The sequence below is a fragment of the Macaca fascicularis genome, chromosome 20 (genome assembly GCF_037993035.2).
Source record: "Macaca fascicularis isolate 582-1 chromosome 20, T2T-MFA8v1.1".
NCBI classification, from domain to species: Eukaryota; Metazoa; Chordata; class Mammalia; order Primates; family Cercopithecidae; genus Macaca; species Macaca fascicularis.
Genome location: NC_088394.1, coordinates 74,751,790 through 74,764,522, shown reverse-complemented (window position 1 = coordinate 74,764,522; position 12,733 = coordinate 74,751,790). Strand labels below are relative to the sequence as shown.

Genomic DNA, 12,733 nt, shown 5'->3' with positions numbered 1-12,733 from the left:
AGCACCTAAAGTCTCCTCTGAAGTCAGCCCTTTGGCCCTCCAGGGTGTGGGTAGCTTTTCTGTCCTTTCCTTCCTGAGTGCTGTCCTCACCCTGACTCACTGTCACTCTGCAACGCCATGGCCCAACTACCCTGCCTTTTTTTGATGCTCGCTTTGCTTCCTGGGAATGACCAAGGCACAGCCCTCCACGTACCCTGCTTTGCACACCTCTGCTTCACCACCACCCACCACAACCTGAAAAGCTACCTTCCAACGTGCGCCTGACAGAATTGAACAAGGAGGCTCTTAAGCTACAAGCCTTTCCCACAACTCCAGAGACAAAGCAGAAGGCACACGGCCAAGATGGGCTCCTGGCCTCTCACTGTGCCAATCTTTCTCAAAATGATAATAGCCTTGGGAGATGAAGAGACCTTTGGAGAAACCTTTGGAACAACACACAGTAAATTTACTCATTCAGACTTTCTGTGCCCTTGAGCAGGTAGGTCCCTGGGACTCTGTTTTCTCATCTGTAAAATGGGGACAATAATACTTATTTATTGATTGATATTTCTATATTTTTTCATATTTCTACACAGGATGACTATGAAAATTAACTAAAATAATAAATATAAGACTCCTAACCCCATGCCCAAATCTAGGAAGTATAGATACATGGTGGCTATTGTTATTACAAATTACCAAATCAAAGTAATAAATATAAATTCCCCTTGGATTTCTAATCACTCAATCTTTGTCCATCCCTCTTTCTTGCTATATAATACAAAATATTTGGTTCACCAATAAATGGTTTCTACGTAAGAACTACGCAGATGCCTCACTAAGAGGTCTGTATTAAATCTTCAATCTTGCATTGCTAGAAAATAAAAAGTAAAAAAAAAAAAAGAAGCATATCACTCCTGAGAAGTGCTCAGGCTTTGAGTGATGTCAAAGGCCTTTGAACAAGCCTCATAAGTGACATCCATATTTGTCCATTTTTGACTTAAATTGCTTTTGGTTCAACCACTGCCGTGAATTGCCTTGATGCAATATCATACAGAATGACACAAAACACAGAGGAAGAAGCGAGTTGCTGGGCGAGGGTTAGGGAATAAAGGAGTCATTGCCTCGTTCACTTCTCTAAGTGTTGGAAGAAATGAAAATGAAACTTGCATTGAAAGGTAATCTCTATGAACCGTGATAAGAGCAAGTGACATTTTACATAGCTGGAGTCTTCTGGTTCAGCCTAGCAGTTATAATAAAAGCCATTTACATGCAGCTAACCATTTTTTTAAGTTTCCCCCTGCTATTTTTCTTTTTTCTTCTTTTTCTCCTTCTTCTTCTCCCCCCTCCCTAAGTAGCAAAGTGCCATCTGCAATTCTGGAACTTCTCGTTAACATAATCTGGGCTCTGGTTTCCATTGTGTGGGATGAAGAAGCGGCTTCTATGTTCTAGAGAACAACCTCCACTCTCCCTGTTTCTCTCTTCTGCTGCACTTGACCTTCCCTCTCTCATCTTTGGCTGCCAACCTCTGACTCTGAAAAAAAAAAAAAAATAGTTCTTGGCAAAAGCCCATCTACTATTTGGCCCCCTCTGCTAAGAAATTCTGTTTCATCTCAGTCCTGTGATTAGGAATCCAAACCACAGGGGCTTTTGGTGTACAGAATAATTAAGGAGATCAGAAATTAGGTCAGAAATCCTGGGGTCCAGCCTCATCTCTGCCACTTACCGGATGCCTGATATTAAGTGAGCTGCTACAATATTTCTGCATGTCATTTTATACAGCCAGCAAATGGCCTAATGCCATCCACCTCAAAGATGGTAGCAAGAATGAAATGAGGGACTGTGTTTGCAAGCCCTGGTGCAGTGCAGGGACTGAGGAATGCTCATTCTCTTTCCTCCCAAACGACATAGATGACTTACTAAACGTGGCAAGGGGCAGAAGTGTCTGAAAATACCAATGCGAGATCCTACTAGAAGAGTGGATGCCGCCCTTCAGGTGGGTCCACAGTAGTATGTCCTTGCAGAAATAAGTTTCAGGAGTGTTCAACCCCAGGGAAACCACTGTCGAAATCACAAAGAGGGCCTCCTATCTCTGCCGGGGCCACTGGCTTTGCAAATGGAGCACAAGGTCTTAGCTCCTCATGTGGCCCTGCCAGTTGTCCATCACTAGGCCACAGCGGTACAACTTTCCAAGGAGCCCTCCCTGGATTGCACATCAGTGTGCTATTAGTCTGTGAAAAGGAAGAGTAAATCTAGGTGTTAAAAAAAAAACGCATGTTAACCACTGTTGTTCCTCATACCCTTACAAAGAAGAGGCCACGTGGTAATATATAGATCTCTCCATTTTCACGTGTGCATACAAGGTCACTTTCTCAAGGAATCAATAGAACATCTGAATACACAATTTTCATGTCACTATGTATTTTGGAGTTGAAATGCATTGAAGGGAACAAGAATAACGAGGCTTTGAAGAAGTGGCAGCTTAGGTAGTAACGTAATTTTATATTTCCTTATTGTTAGTCTCAAATATATCTGAGGATACAATTCAGAGCTCTGCTTACATAAAAAGTCAGAAACAAAAAATAAATATGTTGAATTCAGATGTGAATTGTTCCTCTTTTCCTACCAAAAGAAGTCGAAGACATTTTTCTAGATGTCTGCTAGCAATATTTTGGCACGACATTTGTTGTTGTTGTTGTTATTTTCGTTTCTCCCTCGATCTTAGCACAGGTTGAGTTTCAGAACTGCTGTGTGTTCTTAGGCAAGTCACATTGCATCTCTGTTTCCTACTCTATAAAACACATTCATAATAACTGGTCTAGCCAATGGGACTGCTATACGGTCTGATATCAATATGTGTGTGAACAGCTGTGTGAACATTCTTAAGTGTTGATTGTGTGATTTCAAGGGTATTCAGTGTAACTCCACCTTCTCTTTCTTTAACACACAACTGCTCCACTAACATGCTCATGGGCACTCGTAACATTGAAGGAATATTTCCCTTTTAAAGTCATTTTTGTTGCTGGCCCCTTTAAGAGGATTTGACCATTATCGACGTGTGGGTTTAAAGTCTCTACTTACTACTAGAATATTTTGCACAACGCTTTGAATGTTGTAGCTAAAGGGATAAGAGCTACAGACTAAAATATTAAATAATCTCGGTAGGTGGATAGATTTTAAATGCTGGCACTTGTTTTGTAGGTAGTAAGAAGGCCACTACAATAATGACAGCCAATGTCGGATAATGACAAAAGCAAGGCTTTCGGGGTGAGATACACTGGATGCAAGCCTATATATTAGCCTAAGATCCTTGGGCTGCATTTTTGGAGCTTCTCCCTCCTCCTCTGTCAAAGGGGCACATTAACACTCTCCAACCCCCTTAAAAATTCGAGAGGAAATTGAACAACAAAAAAAAGACTGGAAATGAAGTTTGTAGAACACTCAGCACAGTGTCTGGTTCCTGACAGCCCTTCGGTAATTATGAACTGCTAATATGATTGCTCAGACTAAGGTGGTATGCATGATTATTACAAATAGTCATTATCATAATGTTATTATAAATAATCATTAAAAACTAAAGCTTCATATTTATATATTGCATAATTTTTTTTGGTTCTGGGTAAGCTAATATAATGATTTGACATATGCAAAATCCTGAAGTTAGCCTTCCTCATTGTCTGTATCCCTCTGTACCCGAATCTATAAATTATCTCTGCAATGTACAAAATCTTTATTCTGTTAAGAAGTCAGTGGAATGTTTATGAAAAATGAAGAATTCCCGGAACCCTGTCTCCATCTGCAACCAACTACGCTGTACTTTCCGATCACTGGCAACGGGAATTTTACATTGCGGACCCCTGTCCTTGCTGCCAGCCTTTAGACCTTGTTTACAGACCTCCTGAGGATACACTTTTCTCATTTACTACGTTTCTTTGGATGGCAACCTATACACCTCTCAATAAATTTTGGTTTACCTAGGAGCTGACGGGCACAGAAACCTAGATTCAATTTGTGCCGATTTATGAGACACATGCACGACAATCCTGGAAACTTTCCTGTAGCTCACTTTATAAATTAACCCCTTATTTAAATATTCTGCAGACTTAGCATAGGGCAGTGTTCAGTGGGGACGTGATCCCAGATCAGCCTTTTGGGCCTCCCCGTGTTTGCTACCAGAAGACACGGGCCCTGTTCAGCACAAACAATGCAAATGTACAAGATTTATGAGAAGAAGGGAATGTTCCTATCCCGTTGTTATTCAGGCCACAGCATCGCTGGTCTTAACAGGCTCCATACTGCTCAGTTCCAGACGTTCAACAGCTGGACTTGGGATGCATGTGTAAGCAGTGTTCTGATTTGACTGATGGCTTCACTCATTCACTCATTCACTCATTCAGCTGAAATGTTCCAAAGGCTTTACAAATGCAAGACACTAAGGCTGAAGCCAAAGGGATATAACACAGAATGAGACACAATCCTCGGCCTCAAATAACTTATATTCCACTGGGAGACACAGCGCCTGTATGGTACGATAGAAAACTCATGAAATGCATAAGCCAGCAAACCTTGGCTGCAAGCCTGCACTTGCTTGTGAGCTGTGCGACTCTGGTAATTTACCGAACCTTCTTATGCCTCAGTTTCCTCATCAGTAAAATGGATGCAGTCACACCCAGTTTCACAGAGGATGCATTGAGGTAACAGCATTCAATAAACTGCTGTGAAATCTCTAAGCACCACACAGATATTCAAGATTCTTACACACGTCAGTAATGTACAAGAGAAAGGAACATGTGTGCAGTAAATTAACAAACGAAAGACTAGGAAAAATCAGATACGAACACCACAAGCCTACAGGGGTGATGATAAAAGAGTGACCTCACTGCATGTTGTAGGTATTGTAACCCAATATTCTGAACTCATAGAAGAGGACAATGATGAGGAAGGAGAATAGAAGGCAGGAGGAGGAGGAAAAGATGGTCAGGCCATTAAGTAAACATGAGAACAACAGCCACATTGGAGAAACAAGCTGTATGTAGGAAAGAGTGCAAGCTGAGGAATGGTATAAACAAAGAAAGAGTTTATCATTCCAGTGCTTTGAGAGGATGAGGTAAGAGGATTGCTTGAAGCCAGGAGTTCAAGACCAGACTGGACAAAAAAGCAAGCAAGCCCCATCTCTACAAAAAATAGCCAAAATTAACTAAGCACAGTAGTGCATGCCTGTAGTCCCAGCTACTCAGGAGGCTGAGGCTGGAGGATCGCTTGAGCCCAGGAGTTGTAGGCTGCAGTGATCTGTGATTGCACCACTGCACTATAGCCTGGGCAAAAGAGCAAGACCCTGTCTTAAAAAAGAAAAAAAAAAAAAAAGATCAAGAGAAAAGGCTGAGCCTGGCCACTTTGCTTTTCTATATCCCACCAACTGATAACACCAGTGGGGACCTAGGACATTGTCCAAATGGCAGCAATCCTTTAAAGAAAGCTTCTTATTTTCAGAGAGAAAAATAAATAGAACTGCTTGGGCTCAAAAGTCACTGCTGAAATAATTATAAATGGATGTCATCTCTCTTTGGGTGAAGTTCTTTAATGAATATGACAGAGGAAGCTCGAGCTTCCCACTCTAAGGCATCTCCTCCACTCACCTGCTGGCCTCTATGCTCCACCATGACACAGGATTCCCTTGGGTTGTCCATTCTCTAACCACAATCCCTCCTGAGAGGGCCGCCATAGGACATGGATTCATACTAGCAGGGTGACGACTTTTATAATCCAAGAAGGAGACAGGGATGCATTTTCCCATACTCCATGCCACTGCCAATAGCTGAACCAGTGAAGTGAGCAGGTGTTAGGAGAGTCAGAGTGTGTGGAGTGGCAGAGTGTGGTGGTCTTAGGATATGCCCATAAGTTCTTTGATAGACCTCCCTTCCAATGGTGGAGCCAGGTTCCCCTCTCCTAAGTATGGTCTTTACTGGTGTACTTCCAATCAATAGAATGTAGCTAAAGGTACAGTGCATGATGCCTAAGCATGGGGCTTACAAGGCCATGCCACATCTTCCTCACACTCTCTCCGAGATCAGTCACTCTGTGGGAGGCCAGATGCCATATTGTGAGGCTGCTCAAGAAGCTGTACAGAGAGGCCCCCACGGTGAAGAACTGAGGCCTCCTGCCAACAGCCACATCTGTGAGCCCCTTGGACGTGAAACCTCCCCTTCAGTCAAGGATTCTGAGACTGCAGCCCCAGCCAAAGCTTGCTGGCAACTTCAGAAAAGACTGTGAGCTAGAACTACCCAGCTAAGCCACTCCCTAATTCCTGACCCACAGAAACAATGAGATTCTAAGTGCTTACATTTTGGGGTAATTTGTTAGGCAGCAATGGATAACTGTTGCAAATACCTAGGTGGTGAGTTAGTGGATACAGGCAAAAGTGACAAGAGCAACACAGGTAGCTACCACCAAAAGCAAGGAAAGAGGAAGGGTATTTGAGAAAATTACAGAGATCACCAATATGAAAACCTGCCAAGGATGTTCTCCTCCCCTATATCTCCTAAGAGACTGCATTCTAGCTCGGCTTGACATGCAGTGCTACAGATAGATGCTCATTAAAAGCTTCTGGAGGTCATAGTTGTAATCATTATTTTCACTGGCATTTACTGAGTACTTATTGAATATCGGGGATTATGCTTTGTGCTTTACGTAAATTATCTTATGTCTTCTTCTCAATGCCCCTCACAATGGAAATAGTATTATGATCACTCTTTCACAGATGAGAAAAACTCAAGAAGAGAAAGACTGAGTGACCCACCTAAGGACTTTCACCTAATCATCACACAGCCTGCCTCCTGCTGTGTAGGTCACTGATGCTGGCTTTGTGCACCTGGGCATGGGCACCGGGGACTCCCATGTAGGGTACCAGTGTATACTCAAAGCCACAGGATAAACTCACTGCATCTCCCTAGAGCATCCATTTCATTCACTGCTAAGCAACTTAAGACATCATTTTTACATTTACATGAACACAGATATTTTGAGTGAAATGTAAACTTCCCCAGGAGCTTTTAGGATACATCTTGGAGGCTGGTCAGGGGCTACTTCAGGGGATATCAATGCTCCAGAATCATAAGTGTATTCTTTGCTGAGAGCACTAGCTAAGACACAGCTTGGCAAGGGGGAAATGAGGGCTGGAGGGCAAACACGACCTCAAAAGTCATAGGGATGGTGCTCAGAGAGTCAGGGTGTTCAGCCCCCAAATTCTGAGTGGTTCTCAGCTCTGCAAACCTCTCCAACAGCCAGGCTGTGACAGCTGCAAGGTCTGGGGGGCTTGGAACGAAGTCCCTTCTTCTCTTACACAACTCACTCCCAAAACATCACATTCTGTCCCTCCCCTTCCACTAGCATTGTGATTACTGCTGCATCATTAGTGCCCTTAAAAAGAACATGGTTTCCAAATCCTTCTAAACATGTTTGCAATGATTGCAATGGCCCTTTTGATAAATAATTGAAGAAGAGGCAGCTGACCTGGCGGCTATAGTGGGTGAGGATGGGCTGTAGGAGGAGGAAGGAAAGGACGCTCTGCAAACGACAGAAATAGTCATTTACAGTGGCAAGGAGGTAAGGAACTCTCTGACTCCCAGGGGGCCCCGAGCTGCTCAGATGTTCCCTCCAATACAAGCTGATGCCGTCCTGCTTGGCCAAATCGACCTGAACAGCCCAGAAAGCTGCACGGCCATACCTGTCAGCCTCAATCGGCGCTGCAGAAATTTTGTTAGGAAAATAGATGTACTGAGATTCAATTTTTCGATTGTCTGAAGGCTTAATTTAGTGACCTTGGAAAATATCTCCTAGAGGTGAAAGAAGACGCTGGGAATCTGCTGGGGGGAAGGAGGCTTCCCTGGTAATGGGTAATTTGTTTACTCTAATTTTCAGGCCTCTTCAGGAAGCCATGAAAATAGTCAGATAGGTACTACCATTTCTTACAAAAAGTGGGGGAGGGGAGAGCCATAGAAACCAGTGAGAGAAACCTCCAACCACACTGCACCACTTTCTCAAGAGCAGGTAGGCATTATGATAATATGTACATATATGCTTTATGTGTATATACATAAATATGCTTATTATGAAAATGTTAAACATACACAAATAGAAGACAATAGTAACCCCACATACCTATCATTCAGATGCAAACATTACTAGAATGTTAACATTGCTTCTTTCCTTTCTTCATCCCGTCCCTCCTCTTCTTTCTTCTTTCATTGCGGCAGCTCTTGCTGCTGCTGTTGCACAAGTATTTTGTTTTTTTTTAAATTTTTTATAGAGATGAGGGTCTCTGTATGTTGCCCAGGCTGGTCTTGAACTCCTGACCTCTAGTGATCCTCCTACTTCAGACTCCCAAAGCACTGGGCTTACAGGTGGGAGCCACTGTGTCTGGCCCCAGAGAATTTTAAAGCAAGCCCCAGACCTCATGTTATTTTTCCTCTGCTGAACGTATATGTCAGATGGTATTTGGAGGAGGTGGGGTTGCTCTGGTGCTCAACAGCTTTTCTCATTAATAAAACTGCTAGCAGGAAGGAGGAGCTCTGGAATTAGGAGTTCCAATTTTGGCTACAATCTGCAATTCCCATAGGATCTTGCAATACTCTGAACCTCTGGGTCTCAGTTTCCCTAGATTGGGGAGGATAATGACTCATAGACCTGTTGGGGGAAATGAACGAGACATGATTTTCTAAAATCCTTGGCACAGAACCTGGTACAGGCTAAGGGAAAGGGGTGATGATTGACTGTATGTGTCTTGGACACAGGATGACAACACCAGTAATTAAAAGAAGGCAAAAAAATTTGTAGGTGTCAACTTGACTGGGCCACAGGGTGCCCAGATATCTGACTAACCATTATTTCTGAGTGTGTGTCTGTGAGTGTGTCTGAGTGTGTTTCTGCATGAGATTAACCTTTGAATCGGTAGACTGCGTAAAACTGATTGCCCTGCCCTGTAGGGGCAGATTTCATCTAATCCGTTGAAGGCCCAAATAAAACAAAAGTCTGGGTAAGAAAGAATTTTCTCTCTTTGCCTGACTGTCTTCAACCTGGGACATTTGTCTTCTGCCTTTGGATGAGGTTTCTACCATAGGCCCTTCTGGGTCTCCAGATCACTGGCTACATTTCTTGGGACTTCTAGCCTTCCATAATTGTGGGAGCCAATTTGACAGTTCCTAAAATCTCTATCTGTCTATCTAGCTATCTGTCTGCCTATCTGTCTCTCTCTCTCTTTCCATCCATTCACCCATCCATCTTCCAGAGGGACTCTAACTTATGATGATTCTACTTACGATGTTTAGAGTTTATGATGGCGTGGAATGGCAAGCAGAAGGCCAAGGGTTTAAATCCCAGCTTTGCCATTCATGGCTCTGTCACTTTGGAAAGTCCCTTTAACCACTATAAGTTTTGATTACCTTATCTGTAAATGGGGGAAAACTACTCTACATTTTAGGATTACATACAAGAATGCAAATAGAATGCAGAAAACGCTGCTCAAATGACAGTGGCCTGAGTCTCCACTACACAGTTTCCAATCCAGCTGAGGCTAAAGGGCAATTACAAAAGAGAAATAATAACTGTGCCCACTTCATAGGGTTGGAGGACTAGACACAATATTGGTAACTAGAATGAATAAAAGTTTCCTGCACATAATTGGCACACACATAATTAATAAAGGGCAGAGTGTGACGTTTTATACATAATGATAGATTATATCATGTTGATTATTAGGACATCTGTCCGATAGAATTTGGTACATAGTAGGACCTTAATAAGTATGATGTATTGTTATAAATTAAATTATTACATATAATTATATAGTAATGACAATTAAAAATGCCCAGTGCAGTGCTGGACTTTAAATGATAGACACCCCATAGATACATGGCAGGAAACAGTAACACTGATGGTGATGACGGTGGTAGAATCCTGTACGTGGCCGTGTTGCCTAAATGTTGGTCCTAACCGTATCCCTTCTTCTCACTCACCTCCAGCCCAACCTCCTATTCTGCATCCCCCAGTTTTCACCTGGCCCCTGGATGAACACCCAGGTCCATCGAAGGCTCTTCTCTCTGGAGGCTGTGCTTTTACAGTCATTGTCTTTGCCACTGTGACATGGAGCAGAAGCCAGGTCTTGGAGTCCCCAGCCCCCAGCCCCCCCGGGGCATTCAGATTAGATGAGCTGGCCTCTCTCTTTCCTACTGTCACTTGCTGCCTCCTGTAGTGTTGGTAGGGGTGTCATTAAGGCCTCCTGGCCCGAGGAGCTATTAGACACACCAGGGCTCCCAGCTGCCAATGCCTGCAGCAATTTGCACCTCTTGACATCCAGCAGCTAATTTCCTTTCATAACCTGACAACTTCCACAGCAACTCTGTCCCCAGTCATGTCAGCCAGCCTAGCCCCCTTACTCTGACTCCTACTGAGGAGGTGCAGTGCCTGGTTCCCATCCTGAAATAACAACACCGGCTGCTGGATCCATATGTTTTAGCTGTTGTTGCTGTTTTTCTCTGAGATGGCATCTTGCTTGTCACCCAGGCTGGAGTGCAGTGGTGCCATCTCGGCTCACTGCAACCGCTGCCTCCCAGGTTCAAGTGATTCTCCTGCCTCAGCCTCCCAAGTAGCTGGGATTACAGACATGCACCACCACGCCTGGCTATTTTTTTTTTTTTTTTTGGTAGTGATGGGGTTTCACCATGTTGGCCAGGCTGGTCTCAAACTCCTGACCTCACGTGACCCACCGACCTTGGCCTCCCAAAGTGCTGGGATTACAGGCATGAGCCACCACACCTGGCCCCTTTTTCTCTTAGACCTCGCTCTTCCAGCTCCTTTCAATCCTGGGGTCTTCCTGCCAGAACATGGGGCTGGAAATGTGTTAAGGAGAAACTTGGAGAACAGAGGACAGCCTTGCAGATTACACACCTGATCTGGAGCCACACAGACCCCAGCTCCAATTCCTCTGTGAGTTTATATCACCGAGCCTTACTTTCCTCCTCTGTAAAATGGTCAGGATCATCGTGCTTCCCCCCTACATGGTGCTTTGATGTCATCTGCATGAAGCTCTGAGCACAGGGCCCAGCACTTGGACAGTGAGTAATTAACGTCTGCTCTCACTGTGTCAGAGGATCAGCCATTCAGGTTTTCATTCATTTACCCTCTCACTTGATGCCTATGCACTTTGCAGCTGGGGAAACAGCTAAATTTGATTTAGCTCCCAAAGAAAGGCAGCCTGGAGTTCTGGAGAGGACAGCAGGTTTGTGACCAGAGAAACCAGGGATCAAAGCTCTCTGGTTCCCTTGCACCATCTATACCATGTGGGGGCAGGAAAGCTATATGAGGAGGAAATCATCTAAACCCGGCTGTTTAGTCCTAAAGAGGGAAGGAAGAAACATATTCAAAAAATGGAATAGCTTGGTGTCCGGCCTGTAGTGTGTGTGATCAATGAATACCACTTCCACTTACAGGGAAAGGGATACTGAGGCAGAGGACAGCTAAGGAAATCCAGAATTGTCACACAGCTGGTGAGACGGGCGGCTGTGACTGTGACCTCATACCACCCCTCATACCTCACCACTGTGCTCTTATCATGGGTCGAATGGTGGCCTCCAAAAAGGCAGTTCCATATTCAAATCCCCGCAACTTGTGAAGGCGAGTTTATTGGGAATCAGGTCTTTGCAGATGTAGTTAAGTTGTGGATCTTGAGATGAGATCAGCCAGGAAGACCCTAAATCCAAAGATAAGTGTCTTCATAGGAGAAAGGCAGAGGGAGATGTGAGGCACACAGGAGAGGAGAACACAGGAGAAGAGGAGAAGGCCATGTGGCCTCAGAGTCTGGGACTGGAGTGATATGCTCACAAGCCCACAATCACCAGCAGCCACCAGAAACAAAAGATGCCAGGAACAGATTCTTAGCTAGAGCCTCTGAAAGAAGTGTAGCACTGCCTTGATTCTGGAGGTCTGGCCTCCAGAACTGTGAGACAATACATTTCTGTCGTCGATGATTTTTTTTTTTTTGGAGACTGAGTTTCACTCTTGTTGCCCAGGCTGGAGTGCAATGGCACGATCTTGGCTCACTGCAATCTCGGCCTCCTGGGTTCAAGCGATTCTCCTGTCTCAGTCTCCCAAGTAGCTGGGATTACAGGGCACGCCTGGCTAATTTTTGTATTTTTAGTAGAGATGGGGTTTCACCATGTTGGCCAGGCTGGTCTTGAACTCCTGACCTCAAGTGATCTGACTGCCTTGACTCCCACAGTGCTGGGATTACAGGCATGCCCGGTTGTCTTTGTACCATATTTTATTAAATGTCTTTACAAAATAACATCCAGACTCCAAATACAACCACCAAGGAGAGCCCGTTATGCTATGGGAACTGGCTGGGGCACAGCAGGCGGTTCTGGCTTCCCACCCTTCGGTTCTGAGATGGGAGTGGTAGGCAGTATCTCATCTTTGGGTTCCATGATGCTCACGTGGTCAGGCAGAGGCTTCTTAGGGCCAATCCTACCAGCTGCGTCCCAGGGCAGCATGATCTTCACCATGATGCCCAGAACACCTGTCCGAGCAGCACATGGCACATGGCAGCACCAATGTATTAGTTAAAAGGGTCCCCACTGGGGATCGTCAGGCTATCCACAAACTCATGCATTTGACCCTTTGTCCTCAGAGTCTCCCAGAAACCACAACTTGGCAGCCTTTGGCCCCTCTATTCATGATAGGGGGGCCAAAGCCCACCTAAAAC

At 44.5% G+C, this 12,733-nt stretch overlaps 1 protein-coding gene and 1 pseudogene across 3 annotated transcripts in view; both read right to left on the bottom strand.

Moving 5' to 3' along the window:
* Nucleotides 1-12,733, bottom strand: part of WWOX (WW domain containing oxidoreductase) — a 1,124,793-nt gene that overhangs the window by 371,154 nt on the left and 740,906 nt on the right. The window lies entirely within an intron of this gene.
* The window catches only part of LOC102138128 (small ribosomal subunit protein uS3-like), a 143,148-nt pseudogene that overhangs the window by 54,009 nt on the left and 76,406 nt on the right, over nucleotides 1-12,733 (bottom strand).